Here is a 15,506-nt window from a genome sequence, read left to right as displayed (position 1 = left end):
GTAGAAATAAACTGAAGAAAGCATTGGCCAGGTCAATCACCATAAACCATAGAAAAATAAATAGAATTGATAAAAAAAAAAAAAAAAAACATAGTGTGTGGGTTTGGCACCACAGATGTGTTCAGTACTATAACTTCACTGACAGCACACAAATCATGCATCATCCATAACTTCATAGAAATAATTACAAATTATGAAATGGAGGGTGAATATTGCAATTTCCTTGGCAGCAAAGCTACTAGCTTCAGCCACACCTTTACAAACTGGATTTTCAGCCTGCCAATATTGAGTCTGGGATCAGTGCCATTAGTTCAATGTCCACATGATCTACAGATGTGTCCTGTAAAAAAGAAAAGACTACATACTTCTTCAGCAAGTAGATCAATGTCCCTGATCACTCTTCTGATTGCATTGGGACCCACCAGGAATTTGAGAGGAGTATCCTCAACCTCTTTCTGGGTGAGAGATGTTGTTTCTCTATTGTATTTTTGTGGGGGGGGGCTGTAAGAGTATACGTACTTTCATGGGTTGTGGAATCAGTATGCCAATACCCTATTAAAATCTGGAGCTCGATGTTGGTGGGTGTCAAGCTTCTTCCAACTGGGAACTAATTTGCATTTTAAATCTGAGATCCAGAAACTTTTTGTTACATTGGTGGAAGAAATTATCCACAAGTTCTCCTTTTATATATACCTCCATGTCATATTCATCTTTTTCCTCATTATTCTTTTCATAAACGACATTAATTAATAAAACTATAGTGGATGCTGGACAGGATGTAGCATAAGATATGCCGTCTATATAAATAGTTGGATAGAGGGTAAGACTACTTGAATTGGTCATCTGACAGTCAGAACAAGTTTCACGATATTCTGCATTCTGCGTTTGACAGCTGGCACACGTCCAGTCATTGGGAATGTATATAGAAGTATAAATGAATGTAATGCAGATATTGCAACTGACACATCTTCCTGTGTAAATATTTGTTTTGCATAACATTCAGCAATCTTGTTATATTCCTCTCCTCATGCCTTTTTTCCTAACTTCCTCTGCCATCTTATAAAATGCTTCAGGGTCCTGTAATACCTCATAATACCTGAGGCTGTGACGCTGCTCTCCACTCATTAACACATTCTTCTATACCTTCTTATCTAATGCTCCTCCCCTCGGGATCGGAGGGTTTCTTAACATACATTTTCTTCCTCACTTCACTATGGGTCATATCTGTCTTATAGATATCGACTGACTGCTCCCACCCATTCTATCATCTGAATTCTGAGTAGATCTGAAAAACATATGTATGTGTGCGTCTTGAAACAAATTCTCACGGGATTATGAACAATTGGATATGTGACTGTAAAAGCTCCTTATGTCCGAGTAAAGGGGTCTTCAGTGAACATAGTGATGTCTAGCTATCTTGAACACAGTAATATAGGGAATTAACCAACAACTAACACCAGAGTAGTTCACAAATCTCGTGTATCCAGAAACTGCGTAGTATAAAAAGTCTTAGTTACTCACCGGTTAACGGTGTTTTTCGGAGTCCATGACAGCACCACCTAAGAGAGGGGATCCGCCCTTCAGGAACAGGAAACCTACAGATACAAAAGGGCGGCACCTCTCCCACGCATCAGTTGGATTACAGAGCACAAGAGGACCACAATGGTTAATGGCAAAATTTATATACAGTACTTTTACACAACTATTCCTTACCAGTGTACATACAAGAGGAAGAAGTGCACACCCAAATTTAAACTAAAGGGAGGGAATATACGGGTGCTGTCATGGACTCCGAAAAACACCGTTAACCGGTGAGTAACTAAGACTTTATCGGTCGTCCATGACAGCACCACCTGAGAGAATTACAGAGAGTAAAACTATTTAGGGAGGGACTACAGCCTGCAGTACCCTTATACCAAAAGAGAGGTCTGTGGAAGCACCCAAGTTTAACCTATAATGATTATAAAAGGTGCTCGGAGAGGACCAAGTAGCCGCCTTACATATCTGGTCAATGGAGACTTCTGATCTCTCGGCCCACGAGGACGCCATGGCTCTGGTGGAATGCGCCCTCACTTTTGCAGGTGCCGGTCTGCCCTTTGAGGTGTATGCAATTGAAATAGCCTCTCTAATCCACCTAGCTAGTGTATTTTTTGACACTCTACAGCCTTTCCTGGGACCTTGATGGGAGATAAATAGGGCATTCTCTTTTTTCCAGGGGTCAGTAACCGCTAGATATTCTTTAAGGCATTCTCTAACATCTAAGGTGTGTAATTTCTCTTCCTTCTCATTAGCTGGATTAGGGAGGAAGGATGGAAGGACTATTTCCTGTGTTCTATGAAAGCTAGAAACTACCTTCGGTAAGTACGCCGGGTCAGGTCTGAGTATTACCCTATCGTCCTTAAACTGTAAATAAGGAGGACGCCTAGATAATGCCTGGATGTCGCTTACTCTACGAGCTGAGGTTAGAGAAACCAGGAAGGCTACCTTGAGGGACAGGTTTTTTATAGAGGCTGATGAGATGGGTTCGAATGGAGCTTCTGTCATGGCTGTAAGGACTAGGTTCAGGTCCCATGGCATGAATCTATCCTTCACCACTGGCCTGGATCTACCAGCTGCCTTGATGAATCTACTGATCCAGTAATTACACGCGATGTTGCAGCTAAAGAGGGCCCCCAAGGCTGAAACTTGTACTTTGAGGGTACTAGTGGAGAGCCCCATTTCTAGACCTTTCTGAAGAAATTCTAAGATTTGATTTATAGGAGCCGAACCCCCAGCGACTACTCTAGAGTTCTTTAGGAATCTCTTCCAAATTCTGACATAGATCTTGGTAGTAGTGATCTTTCTACTTTTAAGTAGAGTGTCAACCAGGTCTGGGGAGAAGCCTTTATCTTTCAGCAGTGCCCGTTCAAACTCCACGCCGTCAGATGTAGGCCAGCCACCTGAGGATGAAAGACTGGGCCCTGGGATAGGAGATCCGGGATCTCCGGCTGGACCCAAGGATCGGACACTGACATGGTCCTGAGGCATGAGAACCAAGCCCTCCTGGGCCAAAACGGAGCGATCACTATAACTTTCGCTCTGTCTCTCCTGATTTTCCTCACCACTAGAGGTAATAGCGATAGGGGAGGGAAGGCATAGGATAGCCCGAAATCCCACTTTATCAGCAAGGAGTCTACCGCCAGGGGGTCTTCTCTGGGATTTAGTGAGCAAAACTGTCTTACTTTCCTGTTTTCTTTGGTGGCGAAGAGATCTATCTCTGGCAGTCCCCACTTCTGTACAATCAGGTCGAAGATAGAGTTTTTTAGGGACCATTCTCCTTGCCTTAAGAGATTGCGGCTCAGGAAATCTGCCGTGGTGTTTTCTTTCCCCTTTATATGTAGAGCTGTTAATGATAGGAAATGCTGCTCTTCTAGCTGGAACAGCCGTTCTGCTACATTCATTAGGGATTTGGAACGGGTCCCGCCTTGGTGGTTGATATACGCTACGGTGACCAGATTGTCGGAGAACACTCGCACATGATGGCCCTGTAGATACACAAGCAGTTCTTTAGCCGCCAGCTCTACTGCTGTCAATTCTTTCAAGTTGGATGACATCTCTATCTGATGATGCTCCCATAGGCCCTGGACCAGAATTTCCCCCATATGAGCCCCCCAACCGGAAGGGCTAGCATCCGTGGTGATTATGCGGGATATGTCATATTCCCAGGGAACCCCTCTGGATAAATTATTCTCATCTAGCCACCATTCTAGGGACTCCCTTGTGTTTCGGGACAAGGTTAGCTGGCCCTCTAAGTAACCCCCAAGCATTTTTTGATGCCTTAAGACCTCGCCCTGTAGAGTTCTTGAATGAAACTGGGCCCACTGGACCGCCGGGATGCAGGAGGAAAGTGAACCTAGAAGGGACATGGCTTTCCTGAGGGACATGGTCGGGTTATTGGAAGCGTTCAGGACCTGATAGTGTAGGCGAACCAGCTTCTCTGGGGGCAGACGGCATTCCTGTTTTACGGAATCTAGGATGAGGCCCAAGAATTGTTGGATTCTCATCGGCTGTAACCGAGATTTTTTAATGTTAAGCAGCCATCCTAACCGTTCTAGGGCAGACCTTGCCCTTTGTAGCTGTTGCAAACAATGGTTAGCCATTTTCCCTACAATCAAGAAGTCATCTAAGTAGGGAACTACTAAAATGTCTAATTCACGTAGATGGGCCATAACTTCCGCTACTACTTTAGTAAACACACGGGGAGCGACTGCCACCCCAAAGGGAAGGGCCGCATACTGGAAATGTTGAACTGACCCATCTAACTGCACTGCCACTCTGAGAAAACTCTGATGATCTGCATGAATGGGTATATGGTAGTAGGCATCTTTCAAATCTAACACCACCATGAAGCAGTTTTGAAACAGTAATTTTATTGTTGAATTAATTGTTTCCATCTTAAATGGGCGTGTGACCAGGAATTCATTGAGGGATTTAAGATTTATTATGGTCCTAAAGGAACTGTCTGGCTTGCGGACCAGGAACAAAGGGGAGTAGAAACCTTTCCCCCTTTCTTCCTCTGGAACTTTAGTTAGGACCTTTTTATGGCAAAGATCCCGAACTTCAGCTTCCAGGGCAGACTGTTCTGAAGAGGATGACCTAAGAGGAGTGACCTTAAAACGATCTTGGGGAACCCGGGAGAATTCAAGTCATAGGCCCGCAGCTACCACCCCCAGTATCCAGTTGCTATTAGAGATTAATGTCCAGGCCGGGTAGAAGGCAGCTAGTCTCCCCCCTACCGGAGCAACTAGTCATTGGGGCGGCTTTTTAGTGTCCCGTGCTGGACCTTCCTGGCGCCCCCCTCCTCCAAACATGAATCCAGTACCTCTCCTTCTTTTGTCATCCCATCTGCCCTGATCCCTGGACGGCCTCCTACGGAAATATCCTTTCCTGGTAAAGGGGCGTCTAAAAGAGGGGTTCGGCAGACAGGGGAACTTCTTTTTATCGTCCCCGGCCTTCTCTAAAAGTTCATCCAGGACGGGCCCAAACAGGTATTCGCCCTCACAAGGAATGGAACAGAGTCGAGATCTGGCCTGGATGTCTCCTGGCCAGCATTTTAACCAGAGAGCCCTTCGAGCTGCGTTGGATAAACCTGCGGTTCTAGCCGCCATCCTCGCAGAATCTGCTGACGCATCAGCCAGAAAAGCAGCAGCACTTTGGATAACTGGTAAAGCTTTTCGAATGTATGCTCTTGAGGTTCCATCCTTCAATTGGGAATCCAGCTGATCCAGCCAGACCATCAAGGATCTGGCCGTACATGTGGCCGCTACCGCTGGTCTCAAGGCACCCGCTGACATCTCCCATGTTCCTTTCAGAAAAGAATCCGCTTTATCTAGCGGGTCTTTTAAGGAGGCCATGTCATCGAAAGGTATGGAGGACTTTTTGGAGGCTTTGGCCACTGCCGCGTCCAGCTTAGGGGCCTTGTCCCATTTGGTTACCACTGGGTCATCAAACGGGTACCTTCATTTGAAGGCGGGTGGCAAAGAACCTCTTTTTTCTGGCTTTTTCCATTCTCTATCTATTAGGTTCTGGACTTTATCATTCAGCGGAAAGGATCTGCGCTTTCTGGGATCTAGGCCTCCGAACATCACGTCCTGTGCCGAAAGTTCCGGTTTTGTGTCTGCTACCCCCATGGTGGACCTTACTGCTTTAACTAACTTATCCATCTGGTCTAAGGGAAAGCAGAAACGGCTCGAGTCTTCCTCTGAAGATGATGAAGTGGAGGCCGAGGAATCTGAGGAGATATCGATTCCAGGTGCGGCCGAAGACTCTGAACCCGAGAGGTTAACATCTCTTCCCTTAGAGGAGTCTTTTTTAGATAGGGCCTTCATTTCTGTCCTGATTATCTCCCTCAGGCTTGTGGTGAAGTCTGGTGTTTCTTCCGCCACCTGTATGGATGGGGAAAAGTGTAAGGGCCTGTCAATCTACCCCTAGGGTACCGTCCCCATCCAACCCCTACCGTTTGTCGCACGCAAGGCTGACACAACTTTTTAGGGTGGCCGTCTGGCAAAGGACAATTACAGAGGGCACATTCCCTGTGCTTCTGCTTCCCCGTAGCTTTCCTTGCCTGCGAAAGAACGAAATAAAACACTGCATCAGGGTACATTCACGGAGATCTCTTACCCATGCAGACGAGGCAGGTACCGGGTCACGGAGGGAGGCAGGAGGGTCCTTTAGCCTGGAGGAACTTCTGTGGCTTTGTTCGCCCGTCCGTTTCTTCTTCTGCTGGCCACTCGCATGTAAATTCGCTGTGGCCTGTTTCTCTGGGCGCTCCTGCGCCTCGTCCTGCTGCTCTGTGGGGGCTTCTGTCGAATCCATTGCTGGGCCTTCAGAAGCACCCCAGCAGCGTCACCTCCTGCTTTTAAAGCCTCCCACAGTGTCCGGGTTAGCAGGGCTCTGTCGCGGCACCTCCCCCCGGGTCCTCCCCCCCCCGCGACTCCCCCCCCACATGCTCCGTCTCCCCCCCGCCCCCCCCCCGGGGCCGCGGGCCGCCCCAGACCGCCGAGCACCGGCGGCGCATCCCGGAAAGCCGGCCGGCACCCGACTTCCGGTTTCGGCGTTCCCGGCCCCGCCCCTTCCGCTGCGTCACTTCCGCCGCGCGATCAAGGCCGCGGGAGCGCGCGGAAAGGAGCCGGCACGGCGCCCCCGGCTCCGGAATGCCCGCCGCCCCCACATGCGCCGACCTGCGCCCGCCGAACAGGCGCGACCACCAGCCCCCGGCAAGAGAGGGAGAGAGAGAGAGAGGAGCAAGCGGAGACCGGGTGAATGCAACAGGAGGGGTTCCAGGGGTCATACTTACCTTGTGCCGGCCCTATGGAGACGGCTGTCCACCGGACCCTCTGCTCCGCCTGCTCCAACCACTGTCGTGGTGACCTACCCGGCCCCACCGTGGCACATCCAGGGACCCGAGCTTGACCGAGGTAGGAGACCCCCCCGCTACCTGGGTCGGTCAGCCGGCCTGGGAATCCCTCGACGACTCCATGATGGACCATCTGTAGGAAGTCCCGTCCTATAGGAACAGGAAACCAACTGATGCGTGGGAGAGGTGCCGCCCTTTTGTATCTGTAGGTTTCCTGTTCCTGAAGGGCGGATCCCCTCTCTCAGGTGGTGCTGTCATGGACGACTGATAAATACCTGATAAATTGTTAAAATTTCTGTTTCCTCAACATTTTTGCTCCAAAACATTTCAAGGAAAACCATCTCATAGAGAAATGTAGTGACATTAGTAAACAATAACTAAAAAGTAACAATAGACCTCGGATCTCACAGAGATATCTGTACAAATCAAGCAATTACCATTCAAGTAATTCTCTTTCTACCTGAAACAACTAACCTTATAATTATAGTATGCAGAACAAAACCAGTTTATCCAATTCTCTAATTTCACAACATATATATATGTATACACACATAGAATGCATTCAAAAATTTTAACCACATGCTAGTACGCCTCCTGCAGGCAAATCATACACACTACAAAAGACAAAAGACAATGAATTTAAAACTGGTACTGACATCAAATACTGCGAATCCTTGACACCAAAACAATTCGCAATTTACCTATCCATATGCCAGCCTGATTTGTAGAGGTGAAAAATCTACACCTGGGCAAACCATACTTTTCAGGGAGAGAGCAATCACTCAGTCTCATCAACACGGTAATTGAAATTAGTATAATTACCCTTCCACCCGTATAACTTATGAACCTATGCTGCAGCTAAAACACCATCATCTTAGCCAGATGATGTCCGGTGGGAAACACGCAAGAAGTCACCAACCACTTAGAGGTTGGAAAATCACTCAGAGTAATCAAGCCCCTACTCCCACTTGCCCACTGGGAGAGACACAGTTCAGACTTCTGCGATCATCGGTCAAGCCGAGAGCAGGACCGGAACCAGAGTGACAGTGAATTTGCTCAGTACGTCTCCCTATCTATATTTTTTCCTTTTCAGGCTGGCTGAGGTAACAATCACGTATGCAAACAACCAAAACAGCAAAGCAGAGAGGCAAAGCAGAAAAGGCAGACAATTAAGGAAATCGTGACCAGGGTGGGTTTTTGGTGCTAGGACTTGTAGTAAATAGTGGTAATCACCTCTAGATAGGTGGTTGATATTTCAGCAGAGGGGGAAGAATAGTAATCACCTCTTTCCTTAAAAATATATATATATATGCCGTGTCATTCACGTCACCGGGCCCAGTTTATACCGTGGGCGTATGGCCGGACGTGAGCACCTATATGTGTATATATATATAATACATATATATAACTTCTTCGACCGTCAAGGTCGGAACCAGGGTGATAACCCAGTGTGAACACCCCCTTTGTACTCTGCTCTGTTTGTTTCTAGTAGCCCTATTGCAGTTTGAAATAGTTTTTAACAGATACTTGACAGATTCTAGATACACCCTCTGAATTTGTTAGACCGGACAATACACACAGACAATTAAGGAATTATATACCTGACCGGGTCCGTAGGCTCTGGACTTTCAAACGTGGTCAGTTTAATGGTTCAGAGAAGACAGCCAACTATCTCCTCCCAGCCAGACGTGAATACAGAAGGGTAGGTAAGATGATATATTTTCTCACCAGGTCTCGAGCTGCAGCCTCGTCCTGCTGGAAAGACGTCCGTCCTGGGGGAGATTTTGTTGTGGCTGTGATCATCTGGTATCGTCCTGAGCCCCACTGTTTGAGCGCCAACTGTTGATTTCTATGGATTCTGCCACACTATGGTGTGGCCCGTCTTAATGGTCTGTGGCCAAATTGGATCTTTGGTAGAGATTTTACGTGCACGGAGAAAAGAATACACAAGACAAGGTGTATCATGTCAATATGATTCTTCTCTGTCTTTAATCCAAAGTGAGCAGCTTTTATACAGATATTGTGCTATCTCATCATGTTACATCATGGGTACATTTCTAAGTTACTATTTACTGTTCCCATATCATACACAATCACTATGTCCGTTTCCAAGTTACTGTTTACTGTTCTCATATTGTACACAATCACCGTGTACATAAGTATTGTTCTTTAGCCCGATCCACCCTAGTCCACCCAGTATTGCGGTATTACATGAAGCCTAGGTGGGTCATACACAGAAACAATTCAGCAGAAAATCAGAAGTATCTTAAAGCAACATGATCCTAATATTCAGCAAAGCGTCTATATAGTGGTACAGTTTTGATTCTTGTATATATTCATGTGCCATATATTCTCCCCTTAACAACGTCATGAAAGTGGAAAAATAAATTTTTCTCGCAAAAATGTTGCTTTAGCCACAAATTTTTCATTTTTAGAAGGATAACAGGAGAAAATAAACTATACAGTTTATTCTGCAATTTCTCCTGAGTGCACAGGAACCCACAAATGATGGAAAACTACTGTTTGGGTGCACTGCAGGGTTTGGAAAGAAAGGATCACCGTTTGATCTTTGGAGATCAAAATTAGCTGCAATAGATAGTGGGTGCCATGTCACATTTGCAGAGGATCTGAAGGACCTCAACAGAGGAAACCCCAACAACTGACACCATCTTGAAATCTAAACCCCTGAATGATTTTATTAAGAGGTATAGTTAGCATGTTGAATCACAGGTGCTTCGCAGAATGTTATAAATTTGAGTCATGAAAGTGGGAAAAATGCATTTTTTCCACAAAAATGATGCTTTAGCCCCAAATTTTTATTTTTCAGAAGGGTAACAGTAGAATATTGGCCATAAAATTTGTTGTGCAATTTCTCCTGAGTACACTGATACCCCATGTGTGGTGGAAAACTATTGTTTAGGTGCACTGTAGGGGTCAAAAGAAAAAGAGCACCATATAAACTCTGATGAGCAAATTTAGCTGAAATAGATTGCGGGCACCATAACATATTTGCAGAGCCCCAGAGATACCAAAAAGCTGAAGCCCCTGACAAGTATCCCCATTTTGGAAAAAAAAACCTCTCAATCTAGGTGTGTGTTGAGCAAAGTTCCCAGATTATAACATTTTTATGCGATAATAAATTAATTTTTTTCCAGTAAGATGTTATTTTAGCCTCAGGTGTGTAATTTTCACAAGCTCTAACAGGAGAAAATGACCTCAAACATGGTAAAAACTACACATGGCACATGGCAGGATCTAGAATTGGATGGGTGTTTTTTGGAGTGTAAACTGTGCTGTAATGGATTATGTAACAGCTGTGTGAAAAAGCTGAATTTGTTCACAGGACAAAGAACATTCAGGGATATTGCTATGCTTGTTTTAAAGGGACTAGTTGTACAATGTCTCTGTAGCCCAATCAATCCATATATGAGGGACGAATATGCCATGTGATGCTGGCACACTAATAGGTCCCTCTCCGACAAGTAGGAACAACCCATCGTTTTATAGAATATATAAAGAAGTATGCGACAGTTCACCCTGCTAGACCCTTGCTACAAGGAGAACCTTGCATCTCTCCTTCTTGAGACAGAGAGGTTTACTGAAATGGTGCTATAGCAGAAGGCCATTGTGGAAAATATGTTGGAAAAATTCCCATCAGACAACACTAGTGGCAGGGTGAACACTTTCTTGCTCAACCAATGAGGAGAACTGGAGGGAGACACAGCAGAGGAAGGGGTACACTGTCAAATGCCTGGGTCAATTTCTTGACAGCATCCCAACGTCCAGGCCTGGATGACCGGGTATTTTTGACAAGCAGGGACATTTTTAAAAATGGTCAAGCAATACTTGGCCAACCAAACCTGTGTACTCCCTAATTCCTCTGTGACTTTTAGTTATTGGATGCCTGGCATGAGCTGTCACTCTATGCCTTGGAGTTGTTGTGCTGCCCTGCCACTAGCGTCTTGTCTCAGCAGATTTTTAGTGCCACCAGGAGGTCAAAACAGACAGACGCTTTTTTATCAGTCTCACTCTGATAAAAAATTATCAAAGCTCGGATTAGCCCACACTTTTAAACACCACCAGATGACAGCAGCAAACAAAGTTTTTATAATTTTCAATATTTAATTGAGGCCCAACAGTTGTTGCCTTCAACAGTCTATGGATGACTAGATGACCCTTCTTATTTTTTCCAGGCTCTGCACTTAGTGCAAAGCATTTATGAGTGTAGGAGCACATCAACTACACTTTCTTATTTTAATTAGGCCCTCCAATTATTGCCTTTATGCTTCTATGGATGAGCCGGCTTATATTTTTTTCCTGGTTTTGTACTGTGTGTAGAGCCTATAGGAGTACTACAACTACACTTTTGTTCACAATATTTGAATAGTTCCTTCAAGGGTGAATTGATGACCCTGCTTGTAATTTTTGTGCTGGATTCTGTTGATTGTCCCCTATGAGGGTGGATTCCCGCAGGCCTAAAGACTGTGCTATATGTTATCTTTCCCAGTTTTGCCAGAAAGCCCATGTTTATTTATTTTTTTTCCAGAAAATATTTATTAAAGTTTTTTTTTTTTTATAACAAAGAAAGGGTACAATACAATAGACCATATACTACCATTATCTGAGTAATTAAACATTATTTAAGTATGGAAGTAGAGAAAAGAAGAGAAAGACATGAGGGAGAAGACATAGTAGTAAGAGTAAGGAAAAAATAGGTATGGGGATATAGGGTAAGGGAAGGAAGAAAGGGGGGGGGATTATAGCCCATCAGTAAAAAATAATAATTTAACTTATTTAACTCAAATCATCTAAATTACTCGGGAGCTAAATATGTATCCAGTTGGCAAATTCCGGACTCTCTTTGAATGAATGCCAAGGAAACCAAGTGTGTCCCTGTCTAGATGTGGAGCCCCTATCTTGGGACATCAGTGATTCCATACGCTCCAATCTGTCCATCTCCACCACCCATTCCATCACAGAAGGGACCCTCATGGATCTCCAATGCCTGGGTATGATCATTCTTGCTGCTATTAGGCAAAATCTCCAGAGGCCCCTTTTAATTGTTTTTAATGGGCCAGGGATTAGAGAAAGGAGAGCAATCTGAGGAGATGGTTCATACCTGATTCCAGAAATGATATAGAAAATCTGGAAGATCGCCAACCAAAATGGCTTCAGCAGACGACAGGACCACCAGACATGTAGCATGGAGCCCCCGTCCTCTCCGCATCTCCAGCATAAATCAGGGACCCCCGGATAAATCCTGTGCAGCATGTCAGGGCATCTATACCATCTAGTCAAGATTTTGTAGTTCTTCTCCTGTGACTCACAAGAGATAGACAACTTATGAGTCAGGGTGAAGATTTTATGGCGATCCGCATCGGAAAAGTTAATCTGCAGATCTTTCTCCCATGCAGTGATGAAGCGGGGCGTGTCTGTAGATTCCAAATCAGAGATCAGGCCATAGAGGAGTGAGATCACATGAGCAGGGCCCTCCGTTAGCTGCATAAGGGTCTCAATTGGTGTCGGCAGGCCAAGATCTATCTTTGAAAAACAGCTCTTGAGCTGAATAAATTCAAGCCAGGGTATCGATCTCCCCGGGCAGGCCGTCCTCATATCCCCCACCACAGGGAATCCTGCAATCTTGTCTGCAGCCTGGCCCAGACTAACCCGGTCGTCAGAGTCCCAACAAAGAAATGAAGTCCGTGTCGTGGCAGGAGGGAAGTCTATGTTATTAAAGAGGGGGCCTAATCTACTTGGTCTGTTAATGATTTTCATTTTGGTGCTATATTTGTACCAGAAATTTATTACCACTTGTGTGAGCGGTGGGAATTCAGAAACTGTGTAGTTCCGAGGATCATAGGTCCAAGGGAGCCAATACAATGAATGTGGGGACATCAGCTTTTCAATGATCACCCATTGTTTATACAGGTCACCATATCTCCAGTCCACCAGTCTGGAAAGAAGAGCAGACCGGTAATATGTTTTAAAATTAGGAAGACCCATGCCACCCCTCGACTTAGGTCTAATCAGAGTGGAGAACCCAAGTCTTGGTTTTCTTGTGCCCCAAACAAAACTGTTAATTGCTGATTGGAGACGGTTAAAGAAATGGTCAGGAACAAAAATAGGGACTGTCTGGAAAAGATAAAGAAAACGGGGAAGAATGTCCATTTTGACTGCATTAATACGGCCAAACCAGGAAAGTTGGGATCTATTGTATTTCTTCAAGTCAGCTAGGGTAGTATGGAGGAGTGGGATATAATTAAGATTGAGTAGATCATTGGAGTTTTTAGGAATCATAACTCCCAGATATTTAAGTGCCCTGTCCTCCCACCTAAAAGGGAAGGAAGATTGGAGTCTATGGGCCTCTTCCTCGGGGAAAGTTATGTTCAAAACTTCTGTTTTGGAGTAATTAACTTTAAAGTTAGATACCTCCCCAAATTTTAGGAACTCTCGCATGAGCACTGGAAACGCAATTGTAGGGTTTGTCACGTATATTAATAAATCATCTGCGTATATTGATAGTTTAAAATTATCGTGGCCAATCTGTATGCCCTTAATGTCAGGAGCGCTCCGCAGTGCAACTGCCAGGTGCTCCATGGCAATTATATAAAGCAGAGGGGACAATGGACACCCCTGTCTGGTACCATTAGATATGCTCAAGCAAGATGAAAGAGTACCGTTGACTCTAATACGAGCCGTGGGGTTTTGGTACAAAGCGAATATTCTCCCCAACATTGTAGACCCCAGTCCCAGTTGTGTCAATGAAGAACGTAAAAAGGTCCACCCAAGGCGATCAAAAGCCTTCTCGGCGTCAATAGATAAAAGGCAAGCTGGAATCTTGTGTCTGCGTACACAAGATGCGAGCAGTAGTGTTTTAACAGTGTTGTCTTTGGCCTCTCGTTTCTGCACGAATCCGGCCTGATCACCATGGATGGAACCCGGAAAAAGAGGGCTCAACCTGTTAGCCAACGCCTTAGCAAAGACCTTCATATCCACATTAATAAGTGAGATGGGACGATAATTTGAACACATCGAATGGTCCTTACCAGGTTTAGGTATCACCGTAATTGTGGCGGCCAAGGTCTGTCTGGAAAAAGGACAGGTCTCTGAGATAGAATTGAATAGTTTAGTTATAATGGGTACTATATTAGGTGTAAATAATTTATAAAAGGAAGCTGGGAACCGGTCGGGTCCGGGACTCCTACCATTAGCCATAGATTGAATAGTATCTGAGATCTCCTGATCTGTGAATGGTTCCTCCATGGCTGCTGTATCTGCCACTGGAAGAGGAGGGAGCGGGGTGTTGTTAACATAGTCGTCCACCCTGGCCTGGAAGTTAGTCGGGGACATATCAGCTATTGGCCCCCTGAGATTGTATAAGGAATCGTAATATTCTTTGAAGGAAGCCGTGATTTCTTCTGGATGATGTAATAGTTTACCAGTTTTAGATTTTATGGTAGGGATGTAAGTAACAGGAATACGTGGGTGCAGGAATCGTGCTAAAGCCTTACCAGGCTTATTGGAGAATTCATATAAATATCTCCTAAAACGGTCTCTTTGCCGTGCTGATGCCGTATCCAACAGGGAGGTAAGGTCTTTCCTGGCCTTTAAGAGGTCAGCCAAGGTTTGAGAATTGTGGGTATGCTTATGATCTAGCTCCAGCTTTTGAATGCGTGTGAGTAGATCGTTGATTGCGAATGCTCTCTTTCTTTCTTTAACCACGCTCCCTGTTGGATAAACACTCCTCTAATTACTCCCTTTAAAGCCTCCCACTGATAGGGAAAGGCTGTGTGGTCTGATTTGTGGAAGTCTATGAAGTCAGTGATGGCCGTTCGGATTGCTGTCTGGCATGTGGGGTCTTTAAGGAGGCCAGGGTGTAACGACCACGTCCATTCCGTAGGGGCCAGGTCCGGTAGTCGTATGGACAACAGAACAGAGGCATGATCTGACCAAATCATCGGTCCAATCTGAGTCTCTGGGTGACATGTTAATAGTTTGTGACTGATCAGGAAGAAGTCTATCCTACTATAGGAGTCATGTATAGCTGAGTAGTAGGTGTAGTCGCGTGTAGTGGGATGAGTCAGTCTCCAAACGTCCACTAGTCTAGACTCCACTAATTTGGTCTTTAGGCTCTCCAGTTGGGACGGGGGGTATGGACGACCTACCAGACGATGAGTCCACGGACCTGTCAAGTACAAGATTGAAGTCCCCACCGGCAATCACCAAGCCCTCGGCGAACGTTGCGAGGCAATTCAAATATGCTCTACATGTCCAAGCCTGATCCTGATTAGGAAGATAAAAATTAGAAATAGTGAACACACCAGCAGCCATTTTCAATTTTAGAAATAAGAACCTGCCATGGGGGTCCAATTTAGAATCCAGTACCTGAGCCTGAAGGGATTTGTGAAGTGCAATTCTGACCCCCTTTGATTTAGATTCTGGGTTGGTACCATGGAACCACTGTGTGTAGTACCTATTCTTAAGGGCCGGTATGCGGTCTGATCTGAAGTGGGTTTCCTGTAGCAGGAGTACATGGATATGTTTCTTATGCATATGGTAGAGCACTTGGGAGCGCTTTTCAGGAGTGTTAAATCCCCTAACATTCAGTGAA

At 45.3% G+C, this 15,506-nt stretch overlaps 1 protein-coding gene across 1 annotated transcript in view; it reads left to right on the top strand.

Moving 5' to 3' along the window:
* Window positions 1-218: 218 nt before the first annotated feature.
* The window catches only part of LOC141086313 (uncharacterized), a 52,959-nt gene continuing 37,671 nt past the window's right edge, over window positions 219-15,506 (top strand). Inside the window, exon 1 of the mRNA XM_073572271.1 lies at window positions 219-459. The gene's annotated coding sequence lies outside the window, so the exon portion shown is untranslated. The remainder of the gene's footprint in view (window positions 460-15,506) is intronic.

The sequence above is a fragment of the Dendrobates tinctorius genome, unplaced genomic scaffold, assembly GCF_039654945.1.
Source record: "Dendrobates tinctorius isolate UK_male_01 unplaced genomic scaffold, ASM3965494v1 ptg000031l, whole genome shotgun sequence".
NCBI lineage: Eukaryota > Metazoa > Chordata > Amphibia > Anura > Dendrobatidae > Dendrobates > Dendrobates tinctorius.
Note: the sequence above shows the minus strand (reverse complement) of the source record. Positions and strands in the feature narration are given on the sequence as shown.